This window comes from Sminthopsis crassicaudata, chromosome 5, assembly GCF_048593235.1.
Source record: "Sminthopsis crassicaudata isolate SCR6 chromosome 5, ASM4859323v1, whole genome shotgun sequence".
In the NCBI taxonomy this organism is placed as follows: domain Eukaryota; kingdom Metazoa; phylum Chordata; class Mammalia; order Dasyuromorphia; family Dasyuridae; genus Sminthopsis; species Sminthopsis crassicaudata.
In genome coordinates this window covers 48,159,146-48,172,815 of record NC_133621.1, presented here as the reverse complement: position 1 = coordinate 48,172,815, position 13,670 = coordinate 48,159,146, and positions in this window count along the sequence as shown.

Genomic DNA, 13,670 nt, shown 5'->3' with positions numbered 1-13,670 from the left:
TTCGAAAATCACTTTTGGATAACAGTTTTATTTATCTACCACAGAAGCATCTACATATGTGTCATTCCCCTATTCAATGAACCCAAATTGCTTTCTATTGCCTCTGGAGTTAAATATACATTCTTCTGTTTAGCTTTTTAAGTTTTCTAATTCTAAACCTAACATATTATTCCACCCTCATTATGTCGAATTTAGAATAGCTTAGAAGAAAGAGACAGAAAGCAAAAGGCCAGCTGTTGAAATAATCTGAGAGAGAAGGGTAAGATTACTATTGTGGCAGGAAGAACAGGGAACAGAAGGCAACACTTGGATATATTTCAAAAGATGTGATATGATATGACTTCATGGTAGATTGGATATGGATAATGCAATTTTGGGAAGAATTAAAACGATGCTCATATGTCTATATTGAAAGATAAAAATAATAAAAAGTCAATAGGAATGAAATGAAAAGAAGAATTCATTTGGTTATGGGATGCAAGGGATAGTAAATTCAAATTTATATATATATATATATATATATATATATATATATATATATATATATATATATATGTTATGGAAAGACATTCACATGAAGATATCCCACATAAACTTAAAATACAGGGTTACAATTCAGTGGCAAAATAAGATGTAGACATATAAATCATCATCAGAGGTGGAAAATTAAAATTATCAGCATGAATGACATTCACTGAGAGGGAGAATAGAGAGAGAAGATCAGAAGGTGAAAGCAGCCTAGAGACTTCTAATGATGAAAAAGGGTAAAAAAAAGAAGTAGCAAATGAAACAACAATTTTTCCTCTTTATTTATTCTGTTTTAAATTTAGTTTTAAATTTTTTTCTCCAGATATAAGTAAAAAAAAAAAAAAAAACTATTTTTAACCTTTCTTTTTAAATGAGTTTCAAATTCTCTTCCTTCCTCACTCTCCCCTCCTCAATGAGAAGGCAAACAATTTCATAGTCATGCAAAACATTTCCATGATAGTTGTAAAAGAAAACATAGTCCAAAAAAATAACTTGAAGATAAAGTCAAAAGACACTTCTGTCTATATTCATACAGCATCAGCTTTTTCTCTGGGGTTGGATAGCCTCTTTTATCCTAAATCCTCCAGAGCTGTCTTGGATCAGTGTATTACTGAGAACAGCTAAGTCATTAATAGCTGATCATTCCAAAATATTGCTGTTTGTGTACATAATACAGTTCAATTTGCATCAGCTCATGTAAGTCTTTCTAGGTTCGGGAGCATTCTGCTCATCATTTATGTCACTCGCATAATAATATTCCATCACAATCACATACCAAGATTTATTCAGCCATTCCCCAATTTCCCCTTCATTTCTAATTCTTTGGCCTAGGAAAGACATGGTATAAACATCATTGAACATTATAAGTCCTTTTCCCTTTTTTGTTTTCTTTTTTATCTCTTTGGGAATATAGATCCATTAGTGGTATTACTAGGTCAAAGAGTATACATGATTTATAGCCCCTTTATGCATAGTTCCAAATTACTTTCCAGAATGGTTGAATTAGTTCACAACTCTACAATAGTGCACTGCATTAATGTCTCATTTTGTACAGCATAACAAATATGGAAATATATTTAAAAGGATTTTGCTGATGATGGTAGTAATGATGATGGTTTAGTGGCTCCCAAGACCCATTCCTGTTTTTTTGGACCCTGATTTGTGCTGTCTTGGCTTTTACTCTACTCTCAACCAGGTGCAACGGAACTTTCCTGTGACCTTCTAAGTTGCTTTGGCTTTGCTGGGCTGAGAAGTCAAAAAAGATGCCATCTCCACCATTGATTCAGTCACTTAGAGGTCTGCTTCTGGTTTTCTGGGTCCTGGCCTACATTGGCATGGCTTGTGCTGAAATGCTCTCCACTCCCAATCTGCTGCAATAGAACTTTCCTGCCAATCTTCTAAGTTGTCCTGGACTAGAAAATTATTTCACTCTATTTCCCTTATAATTTGTTTAAAATCATTATTTATAAGTATCTGGAAAAGTGGAAGAAAGCTCAGGTGAGTCCTTGGCTCTGCCATCTTGACTCTCCCTCTCCCCTTCATAGGATAAATATATTTTAAAAGGTAAGTAAAGTGTAGAAGTTAAAGTCTCATGGAAGAAAATTGAGGAAACAAATCAAGAAAGCTACAATATTGATATTTTGGTGCTTCAATAAGTACTTCACTGCTATTTTCAACAACCCTTTGGCTATTAATGTCTGGCAAACTAGAAACAGAGATGTGGTAGGTTCCTTAATATATTTATTACCTTTTTGGAAAAATAGGCATATAGACCTATTCAAAGAGAAACTGACGGAGAGAAGGGACTAGACTTTGATTACATATGACACTGAATTAAATGAATCAAGTCTTCAAGCATTGCCTAAATGAGACCCCTAATCATTCTAGACTGTTCATTTTAATTATCTGCATTAATATTGACAATAATTTCTATTTTTCTTTTTATTTCTAACAATAGTACAGAATATAGTAAAAACATATACTTGGACAAGAATATCAAAAATAAAGATGAAATGCAATAAAAGCACATAACCCACCAAGTATATTTGCCATTACATCAATAGAAAAAAGAAAAGTTAATGATGTTAGTGACAGAATTCTATAATATTACCTTGTATTTACTCTATCTGGTAATAGTATTTCAATAAATATTGTTGATGTGTTGAGTCTATAAGTCTCCTTATAAACTTAAATGATTGAAGCAACATCTTATTACTTAAACTTCCCTTAAGACAGAAGACTTGAAACAGGGAATTTAAGCAATTGCTTTAAGTGATGTAAGTCAGTGGGAGTGCCAACAGTTTAATTCATTCTCTTGATTCAAGTCAGTAATTCCTCTTTTTGCCAGACCAATATTTTTTCATGTAATTTCTGCTGAGTTATTACATTCCTTTTTTTAACATTGTGCCCCCTTCCACTGAAGACTCATAAACATTTTTTGTTCCCCTAACAGGAGAGATTTTTATATTTTCCTGTCATAAAGAATTATAGGACCAGGGAAAATAACAATGGGACATTCCAGAAATATTTTTTTCTCTGATTCTTCTGGCAAGTTGCATCACCTTTATTCCAAGACTTGGTCTACACCCAAAGAAGAAATCTTTCTTAGAACTAAAAGTACACAGGACAACAAACCAGATTAAAAGCAGGACATACCAAACAAACATTTCTCATGTGGAAAATTTGGGTGCTTACAGAGTGGAAAATAACTCCATAAGAGTAATCTTCTACAGCTACAGTCCTGTGACAAATGTACTAAATGGTTTAGAGACAGCAATTACTCTTGCCCAAGTCTTTCCTTCCATACACCATTTTCTTTGGTCAGAAACATCTTTGTATTTCATACTCTTGTTCAATGTTTCTTTTGATAAACAAATGCCAGCTTAATCCTCCCTGATACATGGGCTTTCTTTGGATAAATCATCCTTGTAGCTGTGTTACTTATTCTTAGAGTTTACTGATGTGTCTTCTTTACACTGGAGCACAACTCTGAATTCTCCCAAACAGAAACTCATGGTACTAAAAATGCCAAAGGAATATAAAATCTAAGATGGCAAACACAACTGAGAAAGTTTACAGCCACAAGAATCATTAAATTTATAAACCAATGTCCATTTTTGTTCTCTGTTTTGAAATTTCTATATTCCTTCTTATTTGAAAGTCTTTAAATTATCACAGAATTTCAGCACTGGAAGAGACATCATTATTAGTCAAATTTGACTCATTCTTGAAAAGAAATTACCACTGTAATCTAAATATCAACTATATCCAATTCTTTCAGGAAAATCTTTTGTAATGGGGAACACACTGCTTCTAATGGAAGGCCATTTCACTTTTGGACAGCTCCACATTTTAAGGAGGTTTTACTTGCATGAAGTCTGAATTTGCCCCTTTACAATTTCTACCCATTGCGCCTAGATTTCTCGGGATCCATATGGACTAAATTAAACTCTAAATAACTGTTTTTCAGATAGTTAAAGAGATGTATTATGCATCCTTCATTCCATCCCTTGTAAATATTTTCATCTCTATTCTAAATACCCCACATCCTTCACAAAATTTTCATGGGGCAAGAGCTTGAGATCTCTCATTGTTTTTAGGTCATTGCTCTACACCTTGTAATTGTCCTTCCTTAATTGTGGCATTAAGAATTGAACTTAATATTTCACATAAGGACTTCTCAAAGAAGAGTACAATGGCACTCACATCCACATTTCCAGGATCTATATCTATCTTACTGTGGCCTAAGATTACATTAGCATTCCTGACCATCATACTATACTTTTGATTCATAATGAGCTGGTCTTGCTCTAAAAGTATACCTCAAACAACTGCCTTATAATGAACTCCATAATTAAGAATTTGACATCGTGAACTCAAATTAAAAAAAAAAAACTTTGTATTGATCCATGAGAAATTTTGGTTTTGTACATTTAGTCAAATATTCTAACATGTAAATATTTATGTGATCCAGAATGTTATGCAATGTCAGCTATGCTTTTAACTTTTGTCAACTGCAGATTTGATCTCCATGCCATCTAACCCTAAGTAATTGATTTAAATATTAAGCATCCAAAAATTAAGTATAAATCTCAAAGGCACTTCACCAGATCCCTCTTTCCATGGTCACATGAATCAATTAATAAATACTTTCTTTATTCAGCCATTGAAACAATTGCAAATCTAGCTAATAGTGTTATTATCTCTTCAACTTAAGTAACACAAAATACTTTTTCAACTATGTTGCTAGAATCTAGATAATTATACTTACAGCATTTTCCTGAGTCAAAGATTTTGATTCAAATCCTTTCTCATATATTTAACATGTGACCCAAAATAAGCTATTTCAGATCAGCAAATTGATGTGTTGAATTTAACAAATTCTCATATTCATCCCATTGGCTCATAGCTCTCTAAGATCTTAGGAACTATTTTAGAAGGTTGTCAAAAAAGGAATACAACCAATCTGGCATGAAGTCTGCTTAATGGAACCATCCTGGAGCTTGCAGTTCCCTCCTTCCTTCTCTAAAACATTGCTGCTACTACTCTACCAATCCCTTCTTTAATACTATATGCTAGATTTTTTCCAAAAGTAGAAGTCAACACATGTTCAAAAATGTTTGTAGCAGCCCATTTTGTAGTGGCAAAGACTGGAAACTGAATGGATGAATGTGCTATGGTACATGAATGTTATAGATATTATTGTTCTATAAAAAATGATCAGCAGGATGATTTCAGAGAAGCCTAGATAGTCTTACATGAACTGAAGCTGAGTGAAATGAGTAGAACCAGGAGATCATTGTATAGGCAACAAAAAGATTATATGATGATTAACTCTGATGGATGTGACTTTTTTCAACAATGAGATGATTCAGGCCAATTCCAACACCCACCTGTATCCACATAGAGGAATAAGAGGACTGAGTATGGATTACAAGATAGTATTTTCATTTTTTGTTATTTATTTGCTTTTTTTCCCTTTCTCATTTTTTTCCTTTTTGATCTAATTTTTATTGTACAGAATGATAAATGTGGAAGTATAGAAGAACTGCACATGTTTAACATAAAAAAGAAATAAAAGTAACGCTTAACCCCTGTTCTTTCAGAACTCAAGGAGGCAGTTCACCTTAGATTAGACACCAAAGTTAACTTCATTATTTGAATAGAAGTCATGAGTAAAAGGGATTAGAAATGTTCTACTTGCCCTCAAAGAGAAAAATTGGAAGCAATGACAAGAAGTCATAGAGAGGTAAAATTGGAATCATTGCATTGAAGACCAGGGGAAGAAAGTATTTCTAACAACAAGCTAAAAGTAAACTTTGTTCTCTTAGCAAGTATGCTTTCTCACCAAATGAAGCTTCCATTGAAGGAATATCCATACTGTTAAATCTCAGAAGTCCTTGAAATATTGAAATGATGTATTTATAGATTCATAGATGGAGAAGAAAATTGCAAAAGGACAATGAAATAGCAAACTACCAACATAACTTCAAATGGGATCAAAAAAGAGTCAGACAAGGGGCAGCTAGATGGTGCAGTGGATAGAGCACCAGCCTTGAATTCAGAGGCTGAATCAAATCTGATCCCGAGTTCAAATCTGGTCTCAGACACTTAACACTTCCTAGCTGTGTGACCCTGCGCAAGTCACTTAACCCCAATTGCCTCAGGAAAAGAAAAATCAGACCTGCCTGAAAATAACCTACTCTCTCAGAGGTCATCTTGTCCAACCCTTTCGATTTTTAAATGAGGAAACTAAGACTTGGGGGAGGAGAGGGAGTTTTGATATCCTTGAGTGGTACAGGTAATTATAGAGGCAGTATTGGAAACTGCAATCTCTGTCTCTATAATTACCATTTGTTCCAATACACCACGGCAATATCGAAGCAATAACTGCCATCCAAGGGTAACCAGGTAACACAGTAAATAAAACACCCAGTGCCACTGGGCCTGGAGTCCACGAGACTCATTTTTTTCCTGAGTTCAGACCTCTGACACTTACTAGTTATGTGACCCTGATCAAGTCACTTAATCCAATTTACCTCAATCTCCTTATCTATAAAAATGAGCTAGAGAAGGGAATGGTGAACCACTCTAGTAAATTTTCCAAGAAAACCCCAAATAGTGTTATGAAGAGTCATACACAACTGAAGTCATTGAACAACAATACACAATAATAGTAATGTGCCAACCACTTTGCAAGAAGATTAGGAGTTATAAATATAAATGTAATTACAACTTAGTCTTTGACTTCATAAGAGCATGTAGGCTAGCAGGGGAATACTATAACTAGAATACTATACTCAGAATTATGAAGCAGACTTTCCTATACAAGCATAAGAAATGAATAAGGTTCTATAAGGCCAGATGAGAGAACTACTATTGGAAGAAGTAGAGAAGGCTAAACTTTAATTCCATGAAAACTGGAGGTATAGCCTTCCCTGAACTATCAAAGAATAATCTCCCACAACTGGTTTCATAATGCCTTAAATTTATTTGTTATGCATGAATTTAAAACATGTGACTAGTGCTTTGTTTTTGTTTTATATATTACTTAGCCTTCTTACTACCTTCACCATCAATGTAACCAAGATATATATTAAGAAAATCAAATAGGCACATTATGTTGGATACATTCAGAATTAGGTCTCCTATAAAAATGAATGCAGGTTGTTTCATCATCAACTATATCCAGTCAAGAATTGGTATCACCTTAGTTGGAATACTGATGTCATTTTAGCATTTCAGTATTTAACATTGTTTTCCTTAAAACTATCTTAGTTATTGACCTGTTGTTGTCCTGATTACCATCATTCAGATCCATTTCAAAGAAATCTTCCCAAATTTATCTGATTTCTTCATATTCATTATTTGCTTTGGTGAGAGAATAGCTCACCTTATTTGTTGTTTCTTCTGTTCCATGAAAAACCATATTATTTCCAGTTTTTACTACTATAACATATTATTATGAATATTTCAGTAAATGAAAGTTTTTCCTCTATCTTTGAACTTTTTGATGTAGAATAGGAATTAACAACATACTGTTTGACCTACTGCAATTCAGTTTCCCATAGCTTGTGTCCTTACATGGAGGGATATTTCTTTTCCTATATTCTCTGTTCTTCCTTCCTACGCTTCTTTTGTATACATGTATCATCATGCTGCATATATTGTAAACACTTGCAAATCGGCTAAAATCAGACAAAGAACCTACTTTGAAACTGTTGATAATATAGAATATGGCAGTGATTTAGAAGAAAAAGAATTTTACCAAGAACTGTTACAAAGACATTAAAGTCTATATCATTTTTTTCAAATTCATCACTTCACCAATTCCACTCAGAAGCAATTTCTGCAGTTGAAATATCATCAGAACAAGAATTTCTATCAAGACTTTTTTTTTGATAGACTATAGAACACAACTGCATATTTTGTTTGGCTGCACACATGGGCAAAATATTTTGTTTGGTTATTCTATTGATTGCCACTAAGATTATTCTCTCGTTCTGTTTCAGGTTTCTGGCCAACTCTGAAATGTACTAAAGGTTTATTTTTTTAGACACTTCAAATAGATTATAATCTCATACTTCAATCCAGGTAATCAAAACTTACTGCTCTAAGCTCGTATCTTCTATGAAATGCAGCTTAATCAGAACTTTTAAACTTTGAGCAGAAAAACTGGGTTCAGATTTTGTTTCTGTACTTAATAGACTTGTAACCTTAACAAGGAAGTCATCTTATTTTTCTGAATCTTAGGTTTCATCATAAAGTAGGCACATTTGTCCCACCTACTTCCAAGGATTAATGTAAAAGTCAAAAGGGATCCTGTAAGCTTCTTTGTAAATCTTATGTGCTATATTGTTACTAAGACCCAAGTTCAATGGACCAGGTCCTTGGAATAGTTCATAGTTACTCTATAAGCATGTATTAAGTACTTACCATCTACTAGGTTCTGAGATATTATGATGGAAGTATGAATCAAAGAATTAGAATGATATGATATCGTTAAAAGCACATAATTGAAACCAGGTGAAATGGAAATTTGTAGAGGGATGGAATTCTGAAAAAGTATACTTGAAACAAGGATACTTACAATAGAGTGTTCACTCAGTGGGATTGATGAGATAATGGTTCTCTAGTTCACATATACTTAGTGCTTAATATGGTGATTTAATGGTTCTGTGCTGTAGTGATATAATTTTACTAAGGTATATCAGGTAGGAGAGAACTTGAAATAAGCAGACTGGAGAGAGGACGTGTGTGTGTGTGTGTGTGTGTGTGTGTGTGTGTGTGTGTGTATGTATATATATGAGTGTGCTCAAGCTTAGACTCCAGAATCCAGAGAAAGCTATCTCAAACATTAGAGAAATTCATCCAATGTTCTGATAAGATATATTCTCCCTGAAGTACAATAGGCTATAGAAGCAAATTTTACTTTTTTTTTTCAGAAATAAAATGGGTTTTTAAGGAAAAGAAACATTTCTTCAACAGGCATCCTAAGAAACTACAAAATATCCGTAGTAGGAAGTTTAACTGCTAGATACTCTCTACCTTTAGCCATTTGAGGTGACATATCCCTTAAGAAAAAGCTATCTTGTGTGTACATATGTATATTTAGCATCTATTTATTTCTTGTACATTGCCAGCCCATGCCTACTGAAAAATAGTTCATTGGATCAGCCCAAGAACTTACATTTTTTCAGGTTCTTACTTGAAATTCATGCTATCTGGGAGTTTTTAGAAAGAACTGAATAATAAGAATTGAATTCAATAATTCAACAAACAATTTAAGCTCCTGCTTTATGATATAATGGAGAGAATAACAGTGTTCAAGGAAGAAGGAAAGCCCAGATTTTAATCATGTTTGTGCTACTATGCTATATTACTTCTCATCAGCATAAGATACTCCGACCCTATAAATTATTCCGAGTTTATTTTGTGTCTGTTTTGTATTTAATTATGTGTGAATATGATACATCATATATTGTCTCCATTCCAGGGGTTCACATCCCTAGGGCCTAAAAGGATGTTTAGGGAGGAAGTAGATATAACAATTTATGGACATGACATTATTCAAAGAAATCAGGTTCTACTAGATGCTGAAAATCCAGATTGAGGAGGGAGGTAATAAAACCAGATTAAGCAGTATAATAATGGTGAAGTTTCCTGAAACATAGAGAGGAGAAACAAAATATATTTTTAGAAGATTATGAAGGCACTGGATATGAATAATCCTGAAATCACTCAAGAAACTCAATTACAAAACATCCTAGACAATTACAAACATGTTGAAAAGAGAAAGTGACGGGACATCCTTAATTTGGGACTGAAAATATATTAAGTCTAAAGATAAGCTCTGAATTTCTTTGCAAAGAGGGGGCAACATCCATATTCCCCCAAAAATCAAAACAAGCAAAATTTTTCAAAGGATGAATTAGATTAGATTAAAAGTCTATGGTGGTAGATGTGCCTTAGAACTCAGAATTAAAAGAGATTACAGCAAAACCAGATGTGCAAGGTCCATTTACTGTGATGAGTGAAAAGACAGGATGGTTGTAGAAAGACTTAGGACACAAATCACATTTGTCATTTCATTGAACATTTAGTTAGAGAAAAGAAAACCTTTAGCAGAACTAATGGTTTTTAAAACACCCATCCAGGAGAATAAAACTGGATAAAAAAAAGACATTTTCTCCTACCACTTGTATACAATGACTTTAAAAGGTAGGTTTTACATCATGCATTCAGATATTAAGCTAAAAATCTATATTTGTCTCATCTACTATGTATCTACTATCTGCCAAGAACTGTGGCAAGTGTTTTAAATATTTTTCTCATTTTATTGTCAGAAGAACTGTGGTTAGGTAGGCATTATTATTGCCCTATTTTACATTTGAGGAAACTGAGGCAGATGAAAGTTAAATGACTTACCAAGGCTCAAAAATCTCATGTCTCAGGCTATTTTTTGAACTCAGCTTTTACTGACTCCAGCTTCAGTGTTTTATATCCTCTGCTACTTAGCTTCCTCTAGAATTAGTTTTGGTTGTTTTTAGAGTCTTAGGCACAGAAATTAAAACTAAATGAATATGTAGGTTTTTTCCCCAAGATTTACTTATCATCCAAAATTATTTTCTTAAGTTATGTAGAGATGAAGTATGATATAGGGAATGTAATATCGGAATTTAATTGATAAGACCAAGATCCCACCTCAGACATTTATTAGCTGTATAACTATGGGGAAGTTTTAATCTTTCTAAATCTCATTTGCTTCATTTATAAAATGGTAGTAATAATGGCACCTCCCTCACAGCATCATTAAGAGGAACAAATAAGATATTCCATGTAAAACATTTATAAGCTTGAAAACATTTGTAAAGCTATATAAAAGTAACCAACTACTTTTTGTGAAATGAACTGTATTCTATCCATTTGGATAATCTAAGGCCAGATTTGAAATGACTTGTCCAAAAGTAAAATGGATATCCTAAAGACATATTAATTTCTCCTCTTTGGAGGTTTTCAAGCAGTAGCTGGAAAGCTATTTGTTTAATGTGTAACACCAGAGTTTATTTTTGTATATTAGTTTCAATAATATTTGCTGAAATCTCTCTCAATTCTCAAATTCTATGATTCTACGACTTCTTAAATTGCTAGAACTGTACTGTTCCCTCTGTAGAACAGAGGATAGAGAACAGAACAATTCAGATTAGAGCCTAATAGTGAGGGAGTTATCTAGGATGTCAGAAGATATAATAGTTTTAGAAATGAACACAAGGCAACAATCAGTGGGTCACTCAAAGCAGTGGGATCAGTTATCTAAGGTACCAAGTTTTCAGGGGACAGAGGAAATAACTAATAAAACAAAGGCTAGAAATAGGGACTAAATTTATAATTTCACTGATATAGGAAACTTCTGGCTGATATATTTCTCCAAAGCAGATCTGGACTTTCTTCTACAGAGCTACACAGAGCACGGGTTTTCAATCCCCATCTGCAGTTGCATACCTCCAGCAATACTCACTGCCCAGAAAGGCTCGAACCAGATTGAAATCCAATTGTGATACATAACTGATGAAATGCTATGGTGCTATAAGAAATCATGAGTTCAATTGTCTTAGAAAATATGAAAAGAGCTGTACGGAATATTGAAGAGCAAAATGAAAAGTGACAAGAATACACTATGTATAGTAACAATATTGTTTTAAGAACAACTTTGGGTGAATAAGTCATTTTGACTTATAAATATCTAAATTTACTTATAAAGTATTTGGTTTCCTGCCTCAACTATTCTATATAGTTCCATCTCCAGAAAAGGTAACATCAGGTATAAATGTAGGTGTGGGAGCAGAGAGACCAAAATACATGATTGAAAGGAATAAGTGAAATGTGATTTTCTTTGTCTGATCTGTCAGCTACTGTCAGATGAAATATAAAGACAACTGAATTCAAAATTGGACAACCTGTTTTAGTTTCAGTCTTAGCTACCAGCTAAACTGAAGAAGTCACTAAGTTTTTCTGAGCTCCAGTTATTAACATGAAAAATAAGGATTTTTGGTACATTGTAAGGGATTGGTAAATACTTTTTGATTGATTAATTCAATGATGCTTCCATTAATAAGATTTTAGGTTTTCTAGAACTGTTGCAGTACTACTGTACTGTAAGAGATGTGATTCATCTCTTAATGATCCATGATTTCCTCATAGTAAAAAAAAATAACTTCATACACCAAAAAAATGAGACTCCCCATTCCTTAGGGACTTAGCAATTTGAGAAGATTGTAAAATATTATCTTGGTAAACATATGCTAAAACCATTTTTTATTTGGGAAATTTATGCTAGACTAAGAAAGCAATTTTTAAGATGAAAGGCAGGAAAGGGGAAAGGAAAGTGAGATAAATATATGGCCTTCTCTGCCATATATTTGCAATAGATGCCACAATGGTACAATACAGAATGGAGGGGAGGTTAAGATTCTGATCTGTCCTGGCTTAGCTGAGAGAGAGCAACAGATTAGAATATATCTGAGCTTATGGGGAGGCAATCAGTCAAGGAGTAAGCACTTATTAAACGCCTATTATGTGGCCTTGTACTGGGGATATAAGTTCATAGGATGAAAAAATGACTACTATTAAGAAATTCATATTTTAATGATGGAGGTAAATATACAAAATAAGTAAAAGCAAAAATAAATAAGTCTATATATAACATATAATTATAGGCATGTACATAAATGTATGCACACATTACATGATGTATACAATACTAGTAGTGGAGGGATGAGGAAAGACCACATGGCAAGATCAGAGAGAATAATACATACTCTGATCTGACTAGAATAATTATTTAAACTAATATTTATAGTTCTTTAATATTTGTAAAGCCTCTTTCTTACATATTTTAACTCATTGATGCTCATAACAACCCTGGGAAGTAGATGCTATCATTATCCCTATTTCACAGATGAGGAAACTGAGTCACAGAGTAATTAAGTGTTATATTCAAGACTACCCAGCTAGGAAGAGCCTAAAACATGGATTGAAACTCTCCAGTTTTCCTGATTTCAGATCTTGATTAAATGCTCCCATTTTAAATCATTCTTCATTTCTTTTACAATCCTTTGTTTTATCCCTTCTTATATTATAAAAGACTGAATAATGCAAAATGAACATACATAAGAGAAAGTGGGAAATACTAAGTAACTGCAGCCTGCCATAGACAATCAGGCATATGGGAACCTATTTCCAGATGTAGGGAGCAAAGAACAGCTGCTCCCTTTTCTGTTAGCTTTCTCAATCTGAGCAGTTCATTTGTGAATTCCAATCAGCTTCCTTCTGGAATCCACACTGTAGACACACAATGATTATCCAAAAGAGAATTACTTGTTCCCACTCACTAAAACTCTAATGGGAAGATTGTGTACAGATGGGAAAATAATATATCTCTGAAACTTTCCTAATCAAAAAGATTTGATTTGAAATGTTCACCTGCTAGGAGTCAGAATGCAGGGAGGGAGAAGGAGCTGTGTTGAGTAACACAAGAACTATTCCCTTAATCAAATGAATCTCAACAAGAAAATTTGGGGATGGGAGAGGAAGAGTTCCTAGAATAATACTTATATGAAATAGTATAGTAGCTTTGATATGCA